This window comes from Papaver somniferum, chromosome 3, assembly GCF_003573695.1.
Source record: "Papaver somniferum cultivar HN1 chromosome 3, ASM357369v1, whole genome shotgun sequence".
Lineage (NCBI taxonomy): Eukaryota > Viridiplantae > Streptophyta > Magnoliopsida > Ranunculales > Papaveraceae > Papaver > Papaver somniferum.
The window spans coordinates 114,504,559-114,516,845 of record NC_039360.1 but is presented as its reverse complement, the minus strand read 5'-3'; positions in this window follow the sequence as shown (position 1 = coordinate 114,516,845).

The window sequence follows — 12,287 nt, the reverse complement described above, 5'->3', positions numbered from 1 at the left end:
TGTAACAAGCTAAGTTTTCGATCCAACGGTTGAGAAATATTAGCTTGAATCTAATCAGGTTTTCATCTAACGGTGAATATTGAATGCTTTGTTACCAAGCTAACATTGATTGCAAACCCTGATTTGAAAACTATATAAGGGAGAACTCTAGCAACTGGGAAACCTAATCCCCACACCTTACGTGTGATACTAGTTGCATAGCTAGAGTCGATTCTCCTTTAACCTTTGGTTTCTTCTTCTAAAACTAGGTTAACGACTTAAAGACTTCATTGGGATTGTGAAGCCAGACCGATACTACTTTTCTTGTAGTTGTGTGATCCGATCTTGCATATTCTATCGTTACGAGTACGATTGTAATAATTAACTCGAGATTTTATATCTCCGATAGGAAAGATAGAAAAGTAATCAAAAACACTTCGTCTCATCGTTTGTGATTCCACAATATCTTTTTTCGATGCGTCGATTAAGATTATTGTGAGGTGATCAATAATACTAGGCTGTTCTTCGGGAATATGTATTGATTGGTTCCTGTTCACCTTGATATATCGAAAGACGGAACAAAACTCGTAGGTGTATTCATGGAGACGGATTTATCTATAACCGTAGACTTTTCTGTGTGATACATATTTGTTTATTAAAGTCTCCGACTTTGGGTCGTAGCAACTCTTAGTTGTGGGTGAGATCAGCTAAGGGAATGAAGTACGTAACGTCCTGCTGGTATCAGAGGCGCAGGAGCATAACTATACCTTGGATCATTGTGAGATTGACTGGGGTTCAACTACAGTCCAGACCGAAGTTAATTTGGAGTAGGCTAGTGTTTGTAGCGGCTTAATACAGTGTGTGTTCAATATGGAATAGGTCCCGGGGTTTTTCTGCATTTGCGGTTTCCTCGTTAACAAAATTCTAGTGTCTGTGTTATTTCTTTTCCGCATTATATTTTGTTATATAACTGAAATATCACAGGTTGTGCATTGTTCAATCAATTAGAATATCCGACCTTTTGGTTGTTGATTTAAATTGATTGACACTTGGATATTGGTCTTTGGTACCATCCAAGTTATCTCTCTAGTATTTGATAAAGACTCGCAGATTTCTATTTGCTTGAGTAAAGATCAAATCGAGAGATTGAGATATAAACTCTTTGATATACTTTTATCTAGATTGAGTCTGATTGTCTAGTTGATTCTCTAGAAAGTATATTGGAGTTTGCTCATACAGATTGCTAATCGAATTGTTGGGTGTGGTTGTTGTACCCCCACTTTTTCAATTGGTATCAGAGCAGGCAAACACATTTAAGACCTTAAAAGTCTGTGTTTGTAGCAATCTGACTCTATGAACAGAGGTGCTATCTCTATTAATGTACCACCAGTCTTCGATGGCTCTAATTACTAATGGTGGAAAATTTCTATGAGATATTTTCTTCAAGCGCGTGATTTTCAATCATGGGTATATGTTTTTAATGGCTATGATCCTCCCGTTGTGGCAGTTGGAGATGTAAACGTTCCCAAACCTATTGGTGAATACAACCCTGCTGAGATACTTGTTGCAAAGCAAAACTCCGATGGTTTAAATGCGATCATACATGCCATTACCCCAAATCTTCAGCACCATGTGACTAATTGCACTAAGTCGCAAGAAGCTTGGGATATCTTGGAAACCGTATTCGAAAGTAACTCCAGTGAAAAGGAAGATAAGCTTCAAAACCTTAATTCCGATTGGGAAAACCTTCGTATGGAAGATGAAGAAACATTTGATGAGTTTAATCATGAAGTGTCTGAAATTGTTAATGCATATTTTGCATTGGGTAAGACTATTCCTGAAAAATATATTGTGATGAAAATTCTCAGATCGCTGCCATCTAGATACGATTCTAAGAAGCATGCCATCGTTGAGGGAAATAACCTTAATAATCTCTCCAGAAATACGTTGGTTGGGAAGCTTAAGATCTTTGATCACGAACATTCATCCAAAAATAAGGATGTTGCGTTCAAAGCACAAAAGGACACTAAATTACTTGATAAGAGTAAAAAAGTGTATATCTCTGAAGATGATCATTTTGAGACAGATTCATCAGATGAAGATCTTGATAAGTCAGTCCCGATGATCACAAGACAATTTAGGGATCTTATGTTGAAGGGAAGTAAACGGTTCTCCCGAGATAAGCCTAAAGAATCAGTTAAACCTCATAATCGTATTCCTCCTAAAAACAGGGAAACAGATGAAACTGATGATGAGGATATGCCTCAGTGCTTTAAGTGTAAAGGATTTGATCATTTTGCAAACGAGTGCCCAAATCGTAGAAAATACACTGGGAACAAAGGTCTTGCTGCAACTCTTGATGAAATGTCTGACAGTTATGATTCTAATGAAGACGGGAAATCAAGTGTTGCACTTCTTGGTGAAAATATTGATTTTGATAAATGTAGCAATACATACATCAATCTCAATATTCTTTCAGAAGATAATCCAACTAATCTGGAAGAAAAATTTGACCCACTTCTTGGAAACTTTGTTTGTAATTTTTCAGGTTCCACCATGTGTCTAGCTGCGTGCACATCTCAGAAGCCTGTTTTTTATCCTAGTTTGACGTGTTCGTATTGTTCTCTAAAGGGTCATGAACTTTCAAGGTGTTACAAGTACAAACACCAATTGAGGCACGTCAAAAAACTTTAACGATGAGCAAATAATTTGGAAAGGAAGCTTAAACTTGCTCAGAATACCGCTGAGGTATGTAGGATCTTATCTTCGTCTAAGAAGTTAGCTTCCAAGAACAAACCAAGACCATTAGAGGAGAAGTTATGGTCAAATCGGTTTGATAGACAGAAGTCTGAGGATTCCTCTCAAGAGGAAAATGATGGACAAATTGTTGTTCACCGTAACACAACTTGATTGTGTTGCTTTGGAAATCTTGTCTCATGTTCCTGATCAAAAGATACAATGATTTTGTACCTCTCAGGCTTTAAGAAAAGTTTTTCTTTATTTTTCTTAGTTTTTTTGTTCTTTCATGTCTATCAACAAAGGAGGGTTATTATCGACAACTTGACTCCTTATAGGGTTGTGAGTTGGACGTGTACGAACCTGTTTAAAGGTTTCGAAACCCTACATTCATTTTTCCTTCCTCCAAAACCTCTTTTTATCTCAAGACTACTTGTTGAGTTCAATTTGTGATTTCCTCTAACAAACCCATACGTTATGGATACTCCAAGCATGATGTCTTCTGATGGAAAAGATGTTAATGTTATTGTTAAGCCATGAATCATGAAGGAAAAAGAAAAGTCTCCGTTATCTCCTACCTTGAAAAGAAAAAGAAGGAATGTGAGGAAGCCAAGAGCCGTTCCTTCAAACTCTCAGAAGTTTTCTGGTGTTCTTGAAGAGTTGAAGGAGATGCGAAAAGAGATTCAACAAATAAAGGCTTTTGTGTATAAGACTCATGAGATTCAGAAGGCCCTGGTTCGATAACATCAGCCGAGAAGGTTTATTGATATAAACTCCTACCTTAATGAACATTATGTCCCAATGGCTGTTGACGACAAGGAGTACGGGGACGATAAAGAATTCTTCAAAGGTCTTATTGCCTAGTAAATCTTCTATTTTCTTGTTTTTATTAGAAGAATAACTAGAGTTTGGAATAGCCATTATTGTGATTTCACATAGCTATGTCAAACGTTTTCATCTTCATGTTTTTAGATTTATTTGTTTAAATTCTCAACTTGTTTGGAAGATGATTTTTGCAGTATTTATCTTTATGGTTTTATATATTGCAATATTGTTATGGGATTTGTGTGTTTACGTCCGTGAACTTGACTATCCCATATCTTGTCAAAAGTAAAGTCTTTCGTATGTCGATATGCATGTATTGATAAAAGAATGAATGAAATTTTGACAAATACAAAAGTTAAGCCTATATTGTCAATTATTGATGGAAGATAGGTAAAAATCTTTTGTTTGCAATGATTATGTCTATTGTATGTCATTGTGCAAATAGTGATGGAAAATATAACGAGTCCTTGTGTATTATGCAATAATTGATCTTCCCTGATCCATATTTTATGTATTACTGCGAGGCTCCGTAAAGTGTCTTATGTTGAGCATTAAACAACCAAGTTGATTATTTTTTGTTAGCTATGTTGTTGTTCCGTAAGGTACTTTATGTCGAGTATTTTCAACTAAGTTAATCATCTCGTTTGGTTATTTAGTTGTTGCTCCGTAAGTTTTCTTATGTCGAGCATGACCAATTAAATTGATTACTTTTGTGATTAATTTGGTTGTGTATTTCGATTAGATTAATTATGGGTTCTCTTGTAATTAATATAATTGTATTTTTTAAGTCTCCATAAGTTCACTTATGTTTGAGCATTTGCGATTAAATTAATCATGGGTTCTCTTGTGATTAATTTAATTGAACTTTTTGGATTCAAATTTATACTTGTATGTGATTTGTTATGTCCAAAGAAATCCTTATTTTCTTTCGAAATTAAGGTCGCTCTTGTTGTTCTTTCGGGAATGACATTTAATGGGGGAGATTTCTTTTGAAATTGCGCTTAATTGCCATATCTTTGTGGGGAGTGCGGCTGTGGAATATTATAGGGGTTATCTTGTATCTTTATAAACTCCTTGATGAATGCATTTAGTTTCGGATTTATGATTTCATCTAAAGAACAAGTTGATATTTTTGCTTTCTTTTGGTCAAGAAATGTCTCTTTCGGAAATTTCATTAAGATCCCGTTCTTGTACCTCTGCCAATTTTATTGAGGGGGAGAATTAATATGTAGTTGAAAGTACAAATACATGTGGTTTTCGGATCATTATGTAAGGGGGAGTGGTTTCCATGTGAGATGGAGTATTGACTATGGGGGAGTGATACATATCACCATAGTACTGTTGTTGAAGTTGTGATACAATTGAACTTTGACGCTGTGTAATGATACTATGACACTGTATAACAATGACTGAGAACTATTATTTTCTTATTGTTATAGCTATGGATTTTCAACAACGATGATGCTAAACTTACAACCTTTGGGATCATTGGAGTGCTTGGAAGTGACGAAGATTTCGAGTAATGTTGAAGATTAGGCATGTGGAATAGGAGCTACAAAAGTTAATTTATTTATTTTTTGTAATCCATATGTATTAATAGCTTTGCCACTAAAATTGACAAAGGGGGAGATTGTTAGAGCATTGCTCGGTCGAACTCGCATGGTTGCTATCTCAAGCATGTTTGTCAATGTTAGTGATCAAAACTATAAGTCTTGATTTTTAGCCTACATAGCTAAAGGTCTCGGACTAGGATAGAAAGTGTATTTGAGCTCAAGAACTCCATGGAAATCATCATACAAGACGAAGGACTACTCAAGGAACTGGTGGATCTTCATCGACTACAAGGTATGTTGAGACTTGAACTTATTTGTCACACAAAAGTCTATTTATTCTATCTCCTACTCTTGAGACAAGTGGTTTTGATATATAGACTTTCATTATGCACATTTGCTATTTCGAGCCGAGTTTATCTCGCCTATCTATTTCTCGAAATATGTGTTGGTAATCTTTCGCTTTAGCCGAATTCATCTTTACCTAGTGACGAAAGTCATGTTATGTTTCAATCACTTTGAAAATTGATCTGACGAAAAATGGTCTGTGAATAACGACTATATTCATCCTCTGAGAATGTTTCAGTGATTGAAATGAGAGTTTAGATTACATAACCATTGGTAGGATATAAGCATTGTTGTGGAAACACATATATGTATAAGTCCTTATTTATTGAACCAAAGTTTGCGAACTTTGTTGATCAAGAGAAATGGAAGTGGCGTGAGCCAAGTCCGCGAACTGGCGGAAGTTCTCAACCCGAGAATTTCTGCTGGAGTTTGTGAAATCCTTCCATGAGCTTAAGTCCGCGAACCCAGTCCGCGAACTTGAGCAGGTTATATCTAAAACCGGTTGTTCTTGAACTCATGTTTATTTAAACTAAGGAATGCTTTTGCAAACCGTGGCTATAAAGTTCATGAAACGATTCGAGTGAATCAAACCGTTTTTGCTTTGATTGTGTCTTGTGTAGTTACATAAGATCTAAGCAATTGAACAACTCTCTAACTAGTTCATTTGAGTCATTTGAACTAGTTATGGTGAAGAAGAATATGGTTGATATGAAAGTATGGATAACCATTTGGTTAACTATTGTTGAACCAACAAATATTAATGTTTGGGAATGGTTCGTAAACCCAAAATTGGACATTTCACTTGTGTGTAACAAGCTAAGTTTTCGATCCAACGGTTGAGAAATATTAGCTTGAATCTAATCAGGTTTTCATCTAACGGTGAATATTGAATGCTTTGTTACCAAGATAACATTGATTGCAAACCCTGATTTGAAAACTATATAAGGGAGAACTCTAGAAATTGGGAAACCTAATCCCCACACCTTACGTGTGATACTAGTTGCATAGCTAGAGTCGATTCTCCTTTAACCTTTGGTTTCTTCTTCTAAGACCAGGTTAACGACTTAAAGACTTCATTGGGATTGTGAAGTCAGACCGATACTACTTTTCTTGTAGTTGTGTTATATGATCTTGCATATACTATCGTTACGAGTACGATTGTAATAATTGGCTCGAGATTCTATATCTCTGATAGGAAAGATAGAAAAGTAATCACAAACACTTCGTCTCATCGTTTGTGATTCCACAATATCTTTTTTCGCTGCGTCGATTAAGATTATTGTGAGGTGATCAATAATACTAGGTTGTTCTTCGGGAATATAAGACCGGTTTATTGATTGGTTCCTGTTCACCTTGATTTATCTAAAGACGGAAAAAAACTCGTAGGTATATTCGTGGGAGACGGATTTATATATTACCGTAGACTTTGCTGTGTGATACAAATTTGTTTATTAAAGTCATCGACTTTGGGTCGTAGCAACTCTTATTTGTGGGTGAGATCAGCTAAGGGAATCAAGTACGTAGCATCCTGCTGGGATCAGAGGCGTAGGAGCATAACTGTACCTTGGATCAGTGTGAGATTGATTGGAGTTCACTTACAGTCCAGACCGAAGTTATTTTGAGTAGGCTAGTGTCTGTAGCGGCTTATTACAGTGTGTGTTCAATCTGGACTAGGTCCCGGGGTTTTTCTGCATTTGAGGTTTCCTCGTTAACAAAATTCTGGTGTCTGTGTTATTTCTTTTCCGCATTATATTTTGTTATATAATTGAAATATCACAGGTTGTGCGTTGTTCAATCAATTAGAATATCCGACCTTTTGGTTGTTGATTTAAATTGATTGACACTTGGATATTGGTCTTTGGTACCATCCAAGTTATCTCTCTAGTATTTGATAAAGACTCGCAGATTTCTATTTGCTTGAGTAAAGATCAAATAGAGAGATTGAGATATAAACTATTTGATATACTTTTATTTAGATTGAGTCTGACTGTCTAGTTGATTCTCTAGAAAGTATATTGGAGTTTGTTTATACAGATTGCTAATCGAATTGTTGGGTGTGGTTGTTGTACCCCCACTTTTTCACAAATGGTTAGCCATGTGAGCACTTTCATATCAACCATATTCTTCTTCACCATAACTAGTTCAAATGACTCAAATGAACTAGTTAGAGAGTTGTTCAATTGTATAAATATTATAGAAGTATACAAGACACAATTGAATCAAAAACGATTTGATTCACTCGAATCGATTCATGAACTTTATAGCCACGGTTTGCAAGTTGCATTCCTTAGTTAATATAAATATAAGTTCACAAATAATCGTCTTTAGATATAACCAACTCAAGTACGCGGACTTAGTTCGCGGACTTAAGTTCCCGGAAGGAGTTCACAAACTCCAGCAGATTTTCTCGGGATGAGAACCTCCGCCAGTTCGTGGACTGGGTTCGGGGACTGAGTTCGCGGACTGAGTTCACAACTCTTGTTCCGGTTTTCCTGATCAACAAATTACGCACACTTTGGTTCAAGGAATAAGGGATTCTACATATATGAGTTGCCACACAATGCTTATATCCAACATTGGTTGTATAATCTAAACTCTCATTTCAATCATTGAAACATTCTTAGATGACGTTATATAGTTGTTATTCACAAACCATTTTTCGTCAAAGCCATTTTCAAAGTGATTGAAACATAACATGACTTTTGTCACTAGTTAAAGATGAACTTGGCCAAAGCGAAAGCTTACCAACACGTATTTCGAGAAATGGATAAGCGAGATAAACTCGGCTCGAAATAGCAAATGTGTATAATCAAAGTCTATATAGCAAAACGACTTTTGTCTCATGATAGGAGATAGAGTAAATATACTTTTGAGTGATATATAAGTTCAAGTCTCCAAATACCTTTTAGTCGATGAAGTTCCACCAGTTCCTTGAGTAGTTCTTCGTCTTGTATGATGATTGCCATGGAGTTCTTGAGCTCAACTACACTTTATATCCTAGTCCGAGACTTAGCTATAGTAGACTAGATATCAAGACTTATAGTTTTGATCACTAACATTGACAAACATGCTTGAGATAGCAACGCATGCGAGTTCGACCGAGCAGCGCTCTAACAATCTCCCCCTTTGTCAATTTTAATGACAAAACTATCAATACATATGGAATACAAAAATAAATGAATAAACTTTTGTAGATCCTATTCCACAATGCCTAATGTTCAACATTACTCGAAATCTTCGTCACTTCCAAGTACTCTAATGATCCCAAAGGTTGTAAGTTCAGCATCATCGTTGTTGAAAATCCGTAGCTATAACTATGAGAAAACAAGAATTCTCAATCATTGTTATACAATGTCATAATATTAATTATACAACATCAAAATTAAATTGTATCACAACTTCGAGAACAATACTATGGTGATATGTATCACTCCCCCTTAGTCAATACTCCATCTCACATGGAAACCACTCCCCCTTACATAATGATCTGAAAACCATATGTATTTGTAGTGTGAACTACATATTAATCTCCCCCTTTTTGTCAATAAAATTGGCAAAGGTACGAAAACAGGATCCTAATGAAATTTCCAAAAGAGACATTTCATGACCAAAAGAAAGCACATATCAGCTTATTTAGATGCAATCATATAGCCGAAGCTAAATGCTTTCATCAAGGAGTTTATAAAGATACAAGATAACCCCTATAATATTCCACAGCCGCACTCCTCACAAAGGTTTGGCAATTAAGCACAAGTTCAACTAAGAACTCTCCCCCATAATATGTCATTCCCGAAAGAACAACAAGAGCGACCTTAATTTCAAAAAGAAAATAAGGATTTCTTTAGACACAACTAAAAAAGAACCTGACAGAAAATCAACCTACGGAAACAAATGCAGAATTGAAGTAAACACTCACTGGAGTTCCAAACTCAATTTCCCAAAAGATCGAGATAAACACAGGGGAGAGAGTCATGGAAACAACTAATGAACCAAAACAGCACCAACAGACTGTTGTAAGTGTTGAAATGTACCAGTGTCTAATGGTTTGGTGAGAATGTCAGCCAACTGTTGTTCGGAAGGCACAAATTCCATATTTATGATACCATTTTCATAGAGATATCGAATAAAATGGTACCTTATATCAATGTGCTTTGTTCTTGAGTGCTCAACGAGATTCTCAGTGATTCGAATCGCGCTAGAGTTATCACAAAAGATCTTCATTATTCTAGTATCAATTCCATAATCAGCCAGCATTTGTTTCATCCATAGAAGTTGAGTGCAACATGACCCAGCAACAATATACTCTGATTCGCATGTAGACAAGGATTATGAATTCTGTTTCTTGCTATGGAAAGCCACAAGATTCAGTCCTGCATAGCAGAATCCCCTGATGCACTTTTTTTGTCTTTTACACATCCTGCCCAATCAGCATCTGAATAAGCAGAAAGGTCCGTGTTAGTATCAAAAGTGTAGGATAGACCATACCCGACAGTGTGATTGACATGTCGTATGATCCTTTTTGAAGCTGCAAGATGAGATTCCTTTAGATTAGCCTGAAATCTAGCACAACAGCCAACACTAAAAGAAATATCAGATCTAGTGGTTGTAAGATATAAAAGGCTACCAATAATAGATCGATATAATTTTTGATCCACTTTTACTCCTTTCTCATCTCTGTGCAGTTTACCAGTAGTGGGCATAGGTGTCAGTTTTGGAGTTGACTTATCCAGACCGAACCTTGAGACAAGATCCTTTGCATATTTTTCTTGAGATAAGTAAATCCCATCCTTATGTTGTTGAATTTGTAATCCTAAGAAGAACTTCAATTTACCAATATTGCTCATTTCAAATTCTTTAGCAAGTGGAACTTGGAAATCCTTTGCAAGCTTCTCAGAAGTTGAACCATAGATGATATCACCTACATAAACTCGAGCAATGACAACATCTTTCCCACTCCATTTGGTAAACAAAGTTTTATCAGCTCCGCCTCTTGAAAAACCTTTCCTAATAAGAGAAGTTGTAAGTTTTTCAAACCAGGCTCTAGGTGCTTGTTTTAATCCATATAATGCCTTTTTGATCTTAAGAACATGATCTGGGAAATCAAGGTTTTCGAAGCCTTTAGGTTGAGCGACATAGACTTCCTCCTTTAAAATTCCGTTTAGGAATGCAGATTTTATATCCATTTGGAACAGCTTAACCTTAAGAAAACAAGCATGAGCTAATAAAAGTCTAATGGACTAAAGGAATGCCACGGGATCAAAGGTTTCGTCAAAGTCGATACCTTCAATCTGTGAATATCCTTGAGCGACAAGTTTGGCTTTGTTTCTGAAAATTGTGCCAAATTCATCAGACTTATTCTTGAATATCCATTTCATACCAACAATATTAATATTGGAGGGGCAAGGTACAAGTTCCCATACGTCTTGTCTTTGAAATTGATTTAACTCTTCATGCATTGCATTCACCCAAAAGGGATCGCTAAGAGCCTCATCAATATTTCTTGGTTCTACTTGTGACAAATAACAACCAAAATTGCAAATATTTTGAAGTTGTCCTCTAGTCTTACCTGTAGAATATCTTTCCCCAATAATACTATTGGGATCATGATTCCTTTGAACCCAGAGGTGTCTTTGAGGGACACGTTCTTGTTCGTCAGGAGTAGCCTGATCAGTGCTCTTCTCCTCGTCACTAGAAATATCAGGATCAGTAACAGTTGGGATGACTTCAACTGATTCTGGTATTTATTTGACTTTATCAATTGTCTCAGTTAGAGGCAATTCAGCAGGAGGATTATCGTGATGAAAATTACTAATATCATCGATGATAACATTAGCAGATTCCATCATGACCTGGGTTCTGAGATTAAACACTCGAAAACCACGTCTATTAGAAGCATAGCCAAGGAAGATACCTTCATCACTTTTGGTATCAAATATCCCTCCATGTTCTCGATCTTTTAGAATGTAGCACTTACTACCGAACACTCTGAGATAGTGCAAGTTGGGTTTTCTACCGTACCACAACTCATAAGGAGTGTTTAGGGTTTTAGACCGTAGGTAGACATGGTTGATCAAGTAGCATGCTGTGAAGACAACTTCTCCCCAAAACCTTAAAGGTAAGTTTTTGTTATGGAGCATTACCCTGGCCATTTCCTGAATGTTCCTATTTTTTATTTCTGCAACTCCATTAGCTTGAGGAGTAATGGGTGGAGAATATTGTTGAATAATTCCCAGTTCTTCACAAAATTCAAACACCTTAGTATCTTTGAATTCAGTTCCATGGTCGCTTCAAATTTTCTTTAGTTTGCGACCTTGTTCGTTCTGGATTCTCTTAAAAATAATCTTGAATTCATCAAGGGTTTCGTTCTTATGAGATAGGAACACAACCCAAGTGAACATGGTGTAATCATCTACCATAACCAAAGCATACTTCTTACCAGCAACCGTGGGTTGTTGAACTGGTCCGAAGAGATCCATATGAATTAAATCAAGTGGAGCTTTAGTGAGAATATCTCGAGATGATTTATGGTGAACTTTCGTTTGTTTACCCTTTTGACAGGCACCACATACACCTTCAATATTTGCATTGATTTTGGGAACGCCTCTAACAAGTTCTTTGTTAATGATCTTAGTTAGAAGACGATAGTTGATGTGACCAAAACGCTCATGCCAAAGATTCGTAGATTCCACCTTAGTCAAATTGCAATAATTGCTGAACTGTGTATCAAGAAGATATTGCGTTTACCACTAGTTCCCTGAAAAATTACTTTCCCAGTTTTGTCTACAATGTCACATCCATTTGCATTGAGGACAACTCGATGGCGTTTGTCACAAATTTGACTAATAGAAA